Raw genomic sequence first — 14,243 nt, forward strand, 5'->3', positions numbered from 1 at the left:
CAAAGTGAATTGAATAAGATGTCAAATTCGTTGTTTGCCGTTTTTTCTCGCCCAAATTAATTGTGTAAAAAAATTTAGAGATGTCAAAAAAAATTTACATACGACTTAAAAATAAGGCGAAATAGTGAATTTGGTGTCATTAGAAACGTCAGGTACCAATTCAAAATGAATTGAATAAGATGTCAAATTCGTTGTTTGCATTTTTTTTTTTCGCCCAAATTAGTTGTGTAAAAAATTTAGAGATGTCATGTAAGCAGAGGAAAATATGCAATTCGACAAAATATGTAATAGAATCAGAAACTTTTAAGTCGTGGAACACAATTTATGTGTGTACGGCGTTAGATACTTCCATCTCTTTGTTACCGCCATCGGAAAATATTGATCCACTTTGTAGTCTGTAAGATTGCATTCCTCAGCACAATAATATCGTGAACGGCCTGTGTTAGGTTTATAAAATACTTTTTTATGTACGAATACTAAAAGTGTAATATTTCAGTTTTACATTAATAAAGTGTAACACAAAGCCCTGTGTTTTTTTCGCTCTAAATTGTAAGTAATACAAGTTTTTGAGACTGAATGCAATTATGCGTATTTAAAGTGTGAGTCACGGCCATCGCCTAAAATCATTCCAATGGTGATGTTTGTGTTCATACACTACAGCACATTGTGGCCAGTGTATTATGATTGTTCGTAACATAGAGAAGGAATCGAAACAGACCCATAGTTCCTTTTCAGGACCTGCATTGAATAACACTCTGAGACGATTTATACATGTCCGTCCGTCAGTCCGTCCGCCTGTCCATGTATTTTTGTAAACAAAGTACAGGTTGGGAAACAACTCTAGTTTAGTAAAAACTCTTCGATTTTTCGAAATTTTTTCCAGAGGTAGGTATTTTTACCCTGATCCCGGGAAACTATTTTTTTCTTGGGGGACAGACCCGGGACCCCAGATTTTTAACCTGAAAGTCCGGGATCAAGACCCCGCCTGGACCCGGTTCCACTTACGCGATATAGACAATACGATTGAAAGCTTATGGAAATACCTATCCAACAAGAGGTCACATGAAGGGGTAAGTTGTCATGGTTCGGAAGTTATAGTCAAATTATCGATTTTTTGGACCCGGATTTTTTATGAAACCCCCAAAAAGTTAAAAAAGGGCCATTATGGGGGTCAACAAAATTGTTTCCAAATTATAGCTTCTACATTTCCAAAATACTACAATTTGTGCTAATACCTTTTTCGGGTCCAGAGATATGGGTCTTTGGCACCTTTTGTAAATAGCCGGCCTTCGGCCGGGGCTTGAGATTTTCTCCTCTGGGTATGTACCCACACCGGCTAACGCGAACCAAAGTTTTCTAAATTGGATACCTTTTGTAAGTAGCCGGCCTTCGGCCGGGGCTTGAGATTCTCTCCTCTGGGTATGTCCTACATTGGCTAACGCGAACCAAAGTTTTCTAAATTTGACACTTTTTGTAAATAGCCGGCCTTAGGCCGGGGCTTGAGATTATCTCCTCTGGGTATGTCCCACACCGGCTAACGCGAACCAAAGTTTTCTAAATTGGATACCTTTTGTAAGTAGCCGGCCTTCGGGCGGTTCTTGAGATTTTCTCCTCTGGGTATGTCCTACACCGGTTAACGCGAACCAAACTTTTCTAAATTTGACACATTTTGTAAATAGCCGGCCTTCGGTCGGGGCTTGGGATTTTCTCCTCTGAGTATGTCCAACACCGGATTTCTGAATTTGATGCTTACGTGAAATATACCTTTTTTTATTGAAAACTTAGTTTTAATGAACTGGTTAGAATCGGGTTATGCGGATGGAAAGACCCTCCATATTTGGGTGTTTTATAAAAAATCCGGGTCCAAAAAATCGATAATTTGACTATAACTTCCGAACCGTAACTTGTGACCACTTGTTGGATAGGTATTTTCATAAGCTTTCCAACGATATCTATATTGTAATTGGATTCGAGTAATTGGATCCGGGTCTAGTCGGGGCATTGGACCCGGACTTGGGGCCCAGTTCCGTCCCCCAAGAAAAAAATAGTTTCCCGGGATCAAGGTAAAAATACCTACCACTGGAAAAAATTTCGAAAAAATTGAAGAGTTTTTACTAAACTAGAGTTAAGCAAGCCCAGATTGGGACAACTCCAGTTTAGTAAAAACTTCGATTTTTTTGAAAATTTTCCCAGAGGTAGGTATTTTTACCCTAATTCCGGGAAACTATTTTTTTCTTGGGGGACGGACCACTTGTTGGATAGGTATTTTCATAAGTTTTCAAACGATATATTGTCTATATCGGGTAAGTGGATCCGGGTCCAATACGGGTCTTGAACCTCGACTTTCCGGTCAAAATCTGGGGTCCCGCGTCCGTCTCCCAAGAAAAAATAGTGTCTGGAATCAGGGTAAAAATAACTACTTCTGGAAAAAATTCAAAAAAATCGACTTGTTTTTGCTACACTAGAAAGATACAAATGCCTACTTCAAATTAAGCGAAATTTCCATACATCAGTAACTTTTGTTTTCAAATTATAACTGATATATGATCGATCACTTCACATAAATTCCCAATATAAACATTTATTTATTACAGGCAGCTCTACTAAATATGAATAGTTATGTAGGATATCATAAATTCGGCCTGCCCGACATTTACATTTTCTTTAGTGGTTTTCATTGCAAATAACAATTTGATTAAAATCTTGACCACTTTAAGTTTAGGGGATCTTGACTCTATTAAGAACTCATTTATTGTGGAACTACTCTAGTACAATAAAAACCGGGAAACCTTTTCTTCTTGGGGGAAGGACCCGGATATTTGACTCGAAAGTCTAACTGCAAGACCCTATCTACTAAACTGAAATATATGACCAGATATTCAACTTTATTCGATTTATCGACGTCGGCGGCGTTTGTTGCGGATCGGCATTCTAAGTGTCAATATTACCATTTAACGATATTTGTGAGATTTTTTGGCATTATCTAAGAAAATGTGACGAAGAATTAGACATGTATTGGCTCTGATTTTGTCGTTATAGTTTCTAATGTCGACTTGCAAATGATTCAAAACGCAATGAGAAAGTGTTCCTAAAGGCCTTTATTACTGCCCTGCTCCGTCGAAAATATGAATAAACATCATAAGGAGCAAGTAAAAAAGCTTCAATATTCCACCGGGCCGAACTTTTAATACCCATTTGTAAGAACTTGGAAAACTTCCAAAAATTCCGAAAAATACTGCTCATGAAAAATACTGCTCATGGGGGCTATACGAAGACCTGCATAAGAACTTTTTTTGTCATAGGCTGTAGTAACCATTAAGATATTTAAATAAAAATTTTGAATAATGTCCCTTAAATCATCAAAATACCGAAAGAAGGGAGGTACCGATATATGGGGGCTGTACGAAGACGTGGACCTGCATACGAAATTTTCTTTCATAGGTTGTAGAACCCATTAAGATCTTTAAATACGAACTCAGACCTACATGATCTAGGGGCTCTCTCTTATAGCGTTGGACCTCCCTCCCTAAATCATGTATGTACTTCCTGACACGCCTACGTGGGGGAGTTGTATCCACCATATGGTGGTTGGGATGACTCCCACGATAACACCCAAACATGTACCGCAACAAAGGCATATGGTTATGCTGACGTAAAGGAAGGACTTTCGCCTCCTCATGTAGATGGTCCACTGGTGTCATGAAGAGGCACCCAATCCTCATCCACTACGTAGCACTAGTATTCGCAGACCACACTGGAGCCGCATAGCTAACCACAGACCGACCTATCGCATTATAAGAGGTCAAGGTTTCCTTGTCCGCACTCAAGCGCTGTTGCAGATAGGTGTGGCTTGCGCGGGCTTGTGGTCGCTATTATATTTCCCTCGACCTGCACTTTCAGCTGTGTTTTCATCTCCGCAGACCATATTGTAAAGAGTGTGTTGACTTAGTGGCGGATTTTTTCATATTCCTCGCGTGGAAGTATGCGGCGAGCTTCGCTACATAGGGATTCAACCTTACACATATGTCATCAACCACTGGACCGTTACGTCGTCAAAAGTGACCGAACTCAGATATTCGACCAGCAGTTATGTAGCGAGCGGCTGCAGCTGTGATGATGTCTCAGAAAATCCTTTCTGCTACCCGAACATCAGAAGGGTTGGGCAATTCTCTGAGGCGACGGTTGGTGAACTCTCTGAATTCTGGAGACGATTATCGGGAGATCTCTGAGGGATTGGGGGCATCCTCGTTTACCGTGCAGAATGCGAAACAGTTAATCTGCTTTGCCAGCGCTGATCCCCTCCGCTCATAACCTAGGACGGAATGTCACAACTCATAGCGGGCATTAAAATCCCCTATTTATTTCTTGGGGGATTTTTGACTCGAAAGTCCGGGTTCAAGACCCGGTCTGGACCCGGATCCACTTACCAGGTGTAGACAATATAGGTATCGTTATACCTATCCAACAAGTGGTCACATGATGGAGTATGTGGTCATGGTTCGGAAGTTATAGTCAAATTTGGATTTTTTGGACCCGGATTTTTTATGAAACCCCCAAAAGTCAAAAAAGGGCCATTAGGGGGGTCAAAAAAATTGTTTGCCAACTTATAGCTGACCCTCTTACCTTTCCAAAATGCTACATTTCGTGCTAATACCTTTTTCGGGTCCAGAGATATGGGTCTTTACATCCGCATAACCCGATTCTAACCAGTTCATTAAAATTATGTTTCCAATAAAAAGGGTTTATTTCGCGTAGCAGTCGTTGGAATTACAAAAGTTTTCTAAATGTCGCACTTGAGATTTTCTCCTCTGGGTATGTCCTACACCGGCTAACGCGAACAAAAGGTTTCTAAATTTGACACTTTTTGTAAATAGGCGGCCTTCGGCCGGGGCTTGAGATTTTCTCCTCTGAGTATGTCCTACACCGGCTAACGCGAACCAATGTTTCTAAATTGTATACCTTTTGTAAGTAGCCGTCCATCGGCTGGGGCTTGAGATTTTCTCCTCTGGGTATGTTTTACACCGGCTAACGCGAACCAAATTTGACACTTTTTGTAAATAGCTGGCCTTCGGCCGGGGCTTGAGATTTTCTACTCTGGGTATGTCCTACGCCGGCTAACGCAAACCAATGTTTCTAACTTGTATACCTTTTGTAAGTAGCCGGCCTTCGGCCGAGGCTTGAGATTTTCTACTCTGGGTATGTCCTACGCCGGCTAACGCAAACCAATGTTTCTAACTTGTATACCTTTTGTAAGTAGCCGGCCTTCGGCCGAGGCTTGAGATTTTCTACTCTGGGTATGTCCTACGCCGGCTAACGCAAACCAATGTTTCTAACTTGTATACCTTTTGTAAGTAGCCGGCCTTCGGCCGAGGCTTGAGATTTTCTACTCTGGGTATGTCCTACGCCGGCTAACGCAAACCAATGTTTCTAACTTGTATACCTTTTGTAAGTAGCCGGCCTTCGGCCGAGGCTTGAGATTTTCTACTCTGGGTATGTCCTACGCCGGCTAACGCAAACCAATGTTTCTAACTTGTATACCTTTTGTAAGTAGCCGGCCTTCGGCCGAGGCTTGAGATTTTCTCCTCTGAGTATGTCCTACACCGGCTAACGCGAACCAATGTTTCTAAATTGTATACCTTTTGTAAGTAGCCGTCCATCGGCTGGGGCTTGAGATTTTCTCCTCTGGGTATGTTTTACACCGGCTAACGCGAACCAAATTTGACACTTTTTGTAAATAGCTGGCCTTCGGCCGGGGCTTGAGATTTTCTACTCTGGGTATGTCCTACGCCGGCTAACGCGAACCAATGTTTCTAAATTGTATACCTTTTGTAAGTAGCCGGTCTTCGGCCGGGACTTGAGATTTTCTCCTCTGCTTATGTCCTACACCGGCTATCGCGAACCAAAGTTTTGTAAATTTGACACTTTTTGTAAATAGCCGGCCTTAGGCCGGGGCTTGAGTTTTTCTCCTCTGAGTATGCCTTACACCGGCTAACGCGAACCAAAGTTTTCTAAATTGTATACCTTTTGTTAGTAGCCGTCCATCGGCTGGGGCTTGAGATTTTCTCCTCTGGGTATGTTTTACACCGGCTAACGCGAACCAAATTTGACACTTTTTGTAAATAGCTGGCCTTCGGCCGGGGCTTGAGATTTTCTACTCTGGGTATGTCCTACGCCGGCTAACGCAAACCAATGTTTCTAACTTGTATACCTTTTGTAAGTAGCCGGCCTTCGGCCGAGGCTTGAGATTTTCTACTCTGGGTATGTCCTACGCCGGCTAACGCAAACCAATGTTTCTAACTTGTATACCTTTTGTAAGTAGCCGGCCTTCGGCCGGGTCTTGAGATTTTCTCCTCGGTAATTTCCAACACCGGCTAACGAAAACGAAAGATTTCTAAATTTGATGCTTTGTAATCCAATGACGGCTACGCGAAATAAACCTTTTTTATTGAAAACATAATTTTAATGAACTGGTTAGAATCGGGTTATGCGGAAGGAAAGACCCATATCTCTGGACCCGAAAAAGGTATTAGCACAAATTGTAGCATTTGGGAAAGGTAAAGGTATAATTTTGCATGAACTTTGTTGTCCCCCATAATGGACCCTTTTTTGACTTTTTGGGGGTTTTATTAAAAATCCGGGTCCAAAAAAATCGATAATTTGACTATAACTTCCGAACCGTGATTTTCATAAGCTTTCCAACGATACCAATATTGCTCATATCGGATAATTGGATCCGGGTCTAGTAGGGGTCTTGAACCCGGGTAAAAAATCTGGGGTCCCGAGTCCGTCCCCCCAAGAAAAAATAGTTTCCCGGGATCAGGGTAAAAATACCTACCACTGGAAAAAATTTCGAAAAAATTAAAGAGTTTTTACTAAACTAGAGTTAAGCCAATTTGATTTAGTCATCCTAACCACCATATGGTGGACAGCAGGGTTGGGCATATTGCACTAAATTTTTAGTGCACTAAGAATTAAATAATTAGTGGTAGTGCAAATTTTAATTCCACTACCACTAAAGGGTTAGTGGTAGTGAAAAATAAATCGCACTACCACTAACCCTTTAGTGATATTTAAAAAAAAATTGCACTACCACTAAATTTTAGTGGTAGTGAAATTTTAATAGCACTACCATTAAATTTATTGATTTTTCAAAAAAAATTTGCACTACCACTAAATTTTAGCTAAGCCAAAAAAGCACTATGTATATAAGTATTATACCAGCTATAATAAAGTTTATTGAAGTGAGTAGGGAACAACAATTCAGAATATATAGTACATATTCATAAAATTTGATTATTTTTCTAAATAGCATTAATTTAGTGCTATTTTTTATGAAATACCACTAATTTAGTGAAAGTTCTTTTTTTTAAATACCACTAAATTTAGTGGTAGTGCAATTTTTTTTTAAATATCACTAAAGGGTTAGTGGTAGTGCAATTTATTTTTCACTACCACTAACCCTTTAGTGGTAGTGGAATTAAAAATTGCACTACCACTAAATGAACAGTGATAGTGAAATTATTAGTGCACTAAAAATACAGTGCATTATGCCCATCTCTGGTGGACAGAACTACCCCACCTCGACCTGCATGATCTAGAGAGAGAGGTCCAGCGATATAAGAAAGAGCCCCTAGTTCATGAAGCCTATCAACGGGTCTGAATAGCATTCATACTGATGCAGTCGCAGAGGTAGTTAATAACTACAATATGAATGCCACCCTCGGAGTCCACCTCCATCCATTGCAGCTGAAGAACGTCGGCTGCCTAGGCAAAGCAGGGTAGTTTTGGCCCAACTACGTTCAGGATGGTGCAGACGTCTCAATTCGTATTGGGCACAAATTGACGAAGCTGCGCGGAACGCCTGCCCAGCGTGCGGTACAGGCCCGCACAATACGCTGCACCTGTTTAATTGTCAAGTCAAACCTACCCTACTCTGTCCAGAAGATCTCTGGCTACAGCCCATAAAGGTGGCAGAATTCCTAAACCTGGACATTGAGGAAGTGCCGGATTAATCAGAATACAAACAACGGATCATGTTAAAACTGCTACAACAACAATCTCGATCTTCTTTCGGAGTTCATCGGCCAAATCTTTTTGGAGACATTAAATCCCCTTCCAGTTAGCCAGTTCTGTTAAAATTTCCCAAGATAATGCTTATGTAGTACTTGGAAGAAGTGACATAAGGGTGCCTTCATATTGGCCTCCGGCCAATTCATAGTCCGATTCCAGAGCATTCCTGCATTCAAGAACTACCATTGAGTGGATTGTAAATGAATTTAGAGTCTTCAAGGCCGCTTGACTATTATGTAGAGTCACCGGTCCGTCCAGTTCATTGATTCTATTTACCAGCAGCTCTATGGCCTTCCTGACAGCAAAGATTTCTGCCTGAAAAACGCTACAGTCGTTGTTTAGTTTGAAGGATCGTTGGATACTTAGACTTTCACAATAGACTCCAGCTCCCGTTCCAGGGAGGGGCAGGGCACACCTAGCAGCTTGTTCCCTACAAATAAATCTAACGGTTTTAAATTGAGTAGGGTGTCTGGTGCAGATTGGGGTGTGCTTCTAAACGCGCCTGTAATTAGTAGCGATGCAACTCTTTGGACTTTATCAATGCTTTTGTTGAAGGTGGTTTTCCCTAAGGAGTGCCACCAAACAAGTCCCCCATAGGCTAGAATTGGTCAGACGACTGACTCATATAACCATTTGATTATATGAGGTTTCAGTCCCCAGGTTTTTCCTATGGAGTTTTCGCAGGAATAAAGTGCAATTAAGTCCTTTTTGGCTCGCTCCTCGATGTTCCTCTTCCAGCTTAGTTTCTGGTCTAGGATTGTACCTAGATATTTGGCTTCCGAAGAAAGGCTTAGCATAACACCATAAAATATTGGTAGCGAAAAGTCTGTTATTTTCCGCTTCCTTGTGAGGAGTACGAGCTCCGTTTTCACGCCCATTGCAGCGTGCCCATCCGGAGAGTTTAACTAGAGCTCCCTGCTTAAAATCTAAAACAGTTTACGGGAATTTCCCAACAATCAGCAAGACCACATCATCGGCGTAAGCCACAACCTTTGTCCCGCCGTGTTCTAGTTCTATTAGAATTTCATTTATCACCAAAAGCCAGAATAATAGTAACAGAACCCCTCCTTGCGGGGTGCCCCTAGTGACCGCCAGACAGGTTGTTATCTTTTACCGGGGAAGGTAAGCGGACAAGCTTTTTCATAGCTCCCAATCAGGATTTTTGTTATTAAATTAACGGACTCGTCCACATCTAAGGCGGAGTCTACTGGAAGATTACCAGTAGATCCCAGCTTCCATGCAGTGTGCTCCGCAAATTTCTCCTATCGGGCCTTTCTCGGGTTCCTATGCGGTTTTTCATGCAATCCCTCTACTTATACCTGAAATGTTATCTTCCGGTGATCCGAAAAGGAAAACTCGGTCGATACTTTCCAACTCAGTATGAGTGACTCATCCATGTTAGTAAGGGTGAGATCTGACTCAGCCGCGGCTGCCTTGCAGTGGTGCAGATTAATCTGCACAACGTTGAACAACTGCGGCTTTCTTTCTCTTACTGCGACGGGGCGTTAGACGGAATCGAATTCATCCTGTGCCAAAGTGCAGCTTCCCCCCACGCGCCTGAAGGTATTCCTGGCCAGCTGTATCGATGAATATCAATGAATTTCTGCTATTTGCGAGGTTTACATTGGAATGGTGATTTTGTTTTGCCTTCTTATGCTAGCCGGCTAAAATAATTTAGATTGAATACACTTAAAAGCAGACGTATTATGTTGAACTCCATGTTTGTACTAAAAATATAAAATGGTAATATACCTTCAGATTTCCTAATCTCATCTATTAGAATTAATGTTCCGTTTAGATCTAGTAGATACTACCAATTATTATATACTGATTTTCACCGCACGAATTATTAAATGGGTGAACATCTTAGTAAAATGTGTGTTGACTTTAATTCTGTGTACTGTAATGTTGATTTTGGTATGAGTTTAGAAGTTATTAAATATAGAATAATTTTATTTTTAAACAATTAAAATACATGTTTTATTATTTGACAAACTAGGTGATGAATTAGATTCTGTAGCTGGTTTTCAATTTCCTACTAAACTCCCATTATGATGCGGATCATGATGTGTACGCAATCCCTACGTAAAGGGAGGTCGCCCCCTCGGTCGGTAGGGGTGGGAATGTGAGGCGGGGAAACGTTGGATTAAAAAAAAACCGAGAGGAGGGTTTGGTCTCCTTTGGAACCAACGGGGCATTGTTTCCGTATGGGTTCTTCTTTTTTTTCTTTTCTTCCGCTCTCCTGCGCTGGGAACAGCGCATACTTCCGTCGATGATGCAACAGCCGAAACTGTTTTTCCATCATCAGGAATTTTGTTGCATTCCACCCCAGCTGAACTCACCTTCTTTACGAAGTCTGTAAGGCAAGTTCCTTCTCAAGAGACCAATTTAGTTTGTCAGTTGCGAATGATTCTTTTCGATTGGGTCTTTTCCCTCTCCGTAATCTGTAGAGGATCGCGGCCGATGAAGCTTTTACAGTACCTCACCTCTTTCGATCCGGGCCGTCGCAGTTGATAGGGACACTAGTGTCACCTTCCACGACCGGAGGCCTTCCTTGACCCTGAGGTTGGTAGCATCGGTATGCGCCGATGAAACTGCTTCTTCGAGGTTTGGACTTGAGCGGCAGTTTGAGCAACCTCTTCAGCTTTCTGGACTGATTCATCTCTCTTAGATGAGGGTATGACACTGACGTCGAGCTCCTCATCAGAGAGAGGTGAATCTTTCCCAAAACCAGATGTTACACTCTCCTGGCTAAGCCTTAGGGTTTTGGTCTTCTCGAGAAGGGCGGACAACTGTTCACTCTCTCTCTCTCTCTGTATGTTTTCGCATACTACGTCTCGGTTATGATATAGATGTGTGTTATTTTGTGGGCTTGTGGATACAGTTATATCCGTGAATTAATTGCGTAGGTAGTTAAGATAAGTTTAGATACAGTTATATCTAAGTGAATCGTGGACTACAGAAATAGTCTTACGGATATAATGTTGCTTTGTTTAGATGCAGTTATATCTAATCATCCCGCGGACTACAGTAATAGTCTTTTCGATTTCTTCAGCTGAAAATAATGAGAGCGTAAGACAAAAAAATAAACTATATGATAGAAAGAGTGTCACGTCTGCGCAGTCTATCGTGTCCTCCGAATAGTAGGAGTTGGCGGCCCAAGCTATTTGGGTGCTCGCATAGTTTGTTTAAGTACTTGCGGCAAAGCTTCTTTATTTCTTCTTCAACAGTAAGTATATTTAGGTCCTTGTGGACGTTTGCGTTCCTTATGTACCATGGTGCACCTGTAATAGATCAAAGAATATTCGACTGTCTTCTTTGTAGTTTACTTACGTTAGAGGCACTAGCTGTGCCCCAGAGCTGTATGCCATACGTCCAAATTGGCTTTATTACACTCTTATATAATATGACTTTGTATTCTAATTTAATAGAAGATCGTATACCAATTAAATACTCAAGATTGGACTTTTTTAGCTTAATTTGCGTGATTTTTGCATCGATGTGTTGCTTCCACGTAAGTCTTCGGTCCAGGTGCATTCCGAGATATTTTACGGTATCTTTCTGTGGAACTTGAGTATTAAAGATTTTTATCGTGGGGCAAAGTTCACGTCTTAGAGCAAAAGTAACGTGTATGCACTTGCTTGCATTTATCGATATTCTCCATTTTGTCAGCCAATTTTCGAGAAGATATACATGGTATTGTAGTTTTTCCGACGCAATCAGAGGATCCTTGTGTATGCTAATGAAAGCAGTCTCATCAGCAAACGTTGAGGTTAGAGTTTCATTGGTTGTGGGCATATCGGCAGTAAATAACACGTACAGAATTGGTCCTAAGATACTACCCTGTGGGACGGCAGCCAATATTTTTCTCGAATTTGTATGTATTTTGTAAAGTATGTCTTTCGATTTAACAACAAACGTACGATTTGACAAATAACTACAAAAAAGTTTATGATTGTTTTTAGGTAGAGTTTCACAAATTTTGTATAGAATTCCAAGATGCCAGACTCTGTCAAACGCTTGGAAAATGTCTATAAATAACGCGGAGCAATATTCGTTCCTTTCGAATGCCATTCTAATGTTTGTGACTATGCGGTGCACTTGCTCAATAGTACTGTGGCTCTTACGGAAGCCGAATTGATGGTTGGGGATAATATTGCTACTTGTAATATGGGGAGTTAACTTCCTTAGTAATGTTGTTTCGAACAGCTTTGAGAGTATAGATAGAAGACTGATGGGTCTATACGATTTTACCTGCGTTGGATCTTTTCCAGGTTTCGGAATCATTACTATTTCAGATTCTTTCCATACAGACGGGAAGTACCCTACTCGAAGAATGCTGCTAAATATAAATAACAATAGTTTAACGGCCGGTGTTGGTAATTTCCTGAGCATGTTTGGAGTAATTCTATCTTTACCCGAGGATTTTTTTAGTTTCATCGAGGCTATAGAACTTTCGATTTCTTTTAGAGAAAATCGTATTGGATTCGGAACAATGTCGTCAATTAAAGGTTGAACAACTGTCGATGGTCCGGAAATTGGAGTAAATACAGATTCAAGGTGTTCGGCAAATGCGTTTACTTTTTCTTCTGTAGATCTTGCCCAAGTCCCATTTTCTAGGCGAATCGGAGGTTCGTGGGCGATAGGTCTTTTCAAGTTTTTTGTGGCTTTCCATAAGCTGTAGTCAGTTCTCTCTGTGGGATCCAGGTTATTTAGGAATATTTTTAGGTTTCGCTCTTCATTTAATCTGAGTGCTTGTTGTAAGAGTTTTTCACATTCTTTTAGTTTTTCCCGAAACCTAGGTGAGCGGTGCTTCTGCCATTCTCTTCTGGCCTTCCTTTTATCACACACGAGTTTTCGAATGGTCGATGGATTGTAGGAATTATTTTCTAGTTTAGAAAATTTAGTGGGAGTGGCAACATTGACAGCGGTGTTGACTATCGAAGTAAATATTTTAACTGCATTGTCAATTTCTTCTCCGGACTTTAAAGGAGTGTTAGAATTCACATGTGTACTGACATATTTTTTGTACTTCATCCATCCGGGGAAGTTGCGAGTTGAACATCATTTAATGTTATTATAGTTGGGGAATGGTCTGACGACAAGTCAAACGAGGGTACCACGGACATTTGTTCCCTCTTAATATTCTTTGTTACCGCAAAGTCAATTAAGTCAGGACGTTTTTGCAGGTCTGAAGGCCAGTAAGTAGGCTGAGGTGTTGTCGGTGTTTGTTTTTTTGTTTATTAAATTCTTCTCCATACAAATTTTGGACATTAGAGATGACGAGGTCCGCCATGACATAGCCTCCATATCATGATAAGGACTTCGCACCTAAGCCTATTACTCGTCCAGGCGCTCAGGTATCGACGAGGCAACCGTTCGAATGCAGTCGGTACCCTGACTGCAAACCTTGGAACACTGATGGGCACCTCCCACCCCAGTGTTAGGGAGTCCGTTGCGGTGGACCAGTCCGTTGATTGGATAGTTGGGTATTTAGTCCCCCTAAAAACCGCTGAGCTGTCCGCGACTGCTTATTTAATTCGCAGCTGCCCTATATATCTATCGGGCGTCCCACTATCTGCAACCTGTGGACGCGTCCGGTAGCACTCGGCTTACTTTTCATCCGGGAATTCAAAGATTTTTGCCTCACAAGCCTCTATTCTATTTTCTTCATCATTCGATTCAGAATTACATTCAGAAGAATTGCAAATAAAATAATTCAGCTGGCGCAAATAATAAATATGTCATATTAAAATTATCGATAAACAGGTGACACCATTACAGAATACCAAATTAATGCGACGTCGGCAAGTGACGCCATCCCAAAAGTGACAGCGGTGTAATTGCAACAAGTTGTTTTGTTTATTTGATAACTTGTTGAAATTGTTGTTAGGTATTCTGAGGTAAGCTTTTTTACTTGAAAAATTTTCGAACTTTATATTTACTAAATTTAAAAAGAAGATTAATTGTAATAGATGAGATTACGAAATATGAAGAATATTAATTAATATTTTTAGAATTATCATTGAGTTCAACATAATACGTCTGCAGAATTTCAGAGAATTAAATTGAAAAATATGGCTACAATCACTAAAATACCGAATATCTGGGGGTACAATTTTACGGGCTATAGGCAATTGTACACCAATTTACAGGATTTCGTCAGATTGATA

At 40.9% G+C, this 14,243-nt stretch overlaps 1 protein-coding gene across 1 annotated transcript in view; it reads left to right on the plus strand.

Annotated features, from left to right (window-relative positions):
- The first annotated feature begins 389 nt into the window (after positions 1-389).
- Positions 390-14,243, plus strand: part of LOC101892697 (kinesin light chain) — a 176,183-nt gene continuing 162,329 nt past the window's right edge. Inside the window, exon 1 of the mRNA XM_059129110.1 lies at positions 390-549. The gene's annotated coding sequence lies outside the window, so the exon portion shown is untranslated. The remainder of the gene's footprint in view (positions 550-14,243) is intronic.

The sequence above is a fragment of the Musca domestica genome, unplaced genomic scaffold (genome assembly GCF_030504385.1).
Source record: "Musca domestica strain aabys unplaced genomic scaffold, Musca_domestica.polishedcontigs.V.1.1 6, whole genome shotgun sequence".
Lineage (NCBI taxonomy): Eukaryota > Metazoa > Arthropoda > Insecta > Diptera > Muscidae > Musca > Musca domestica.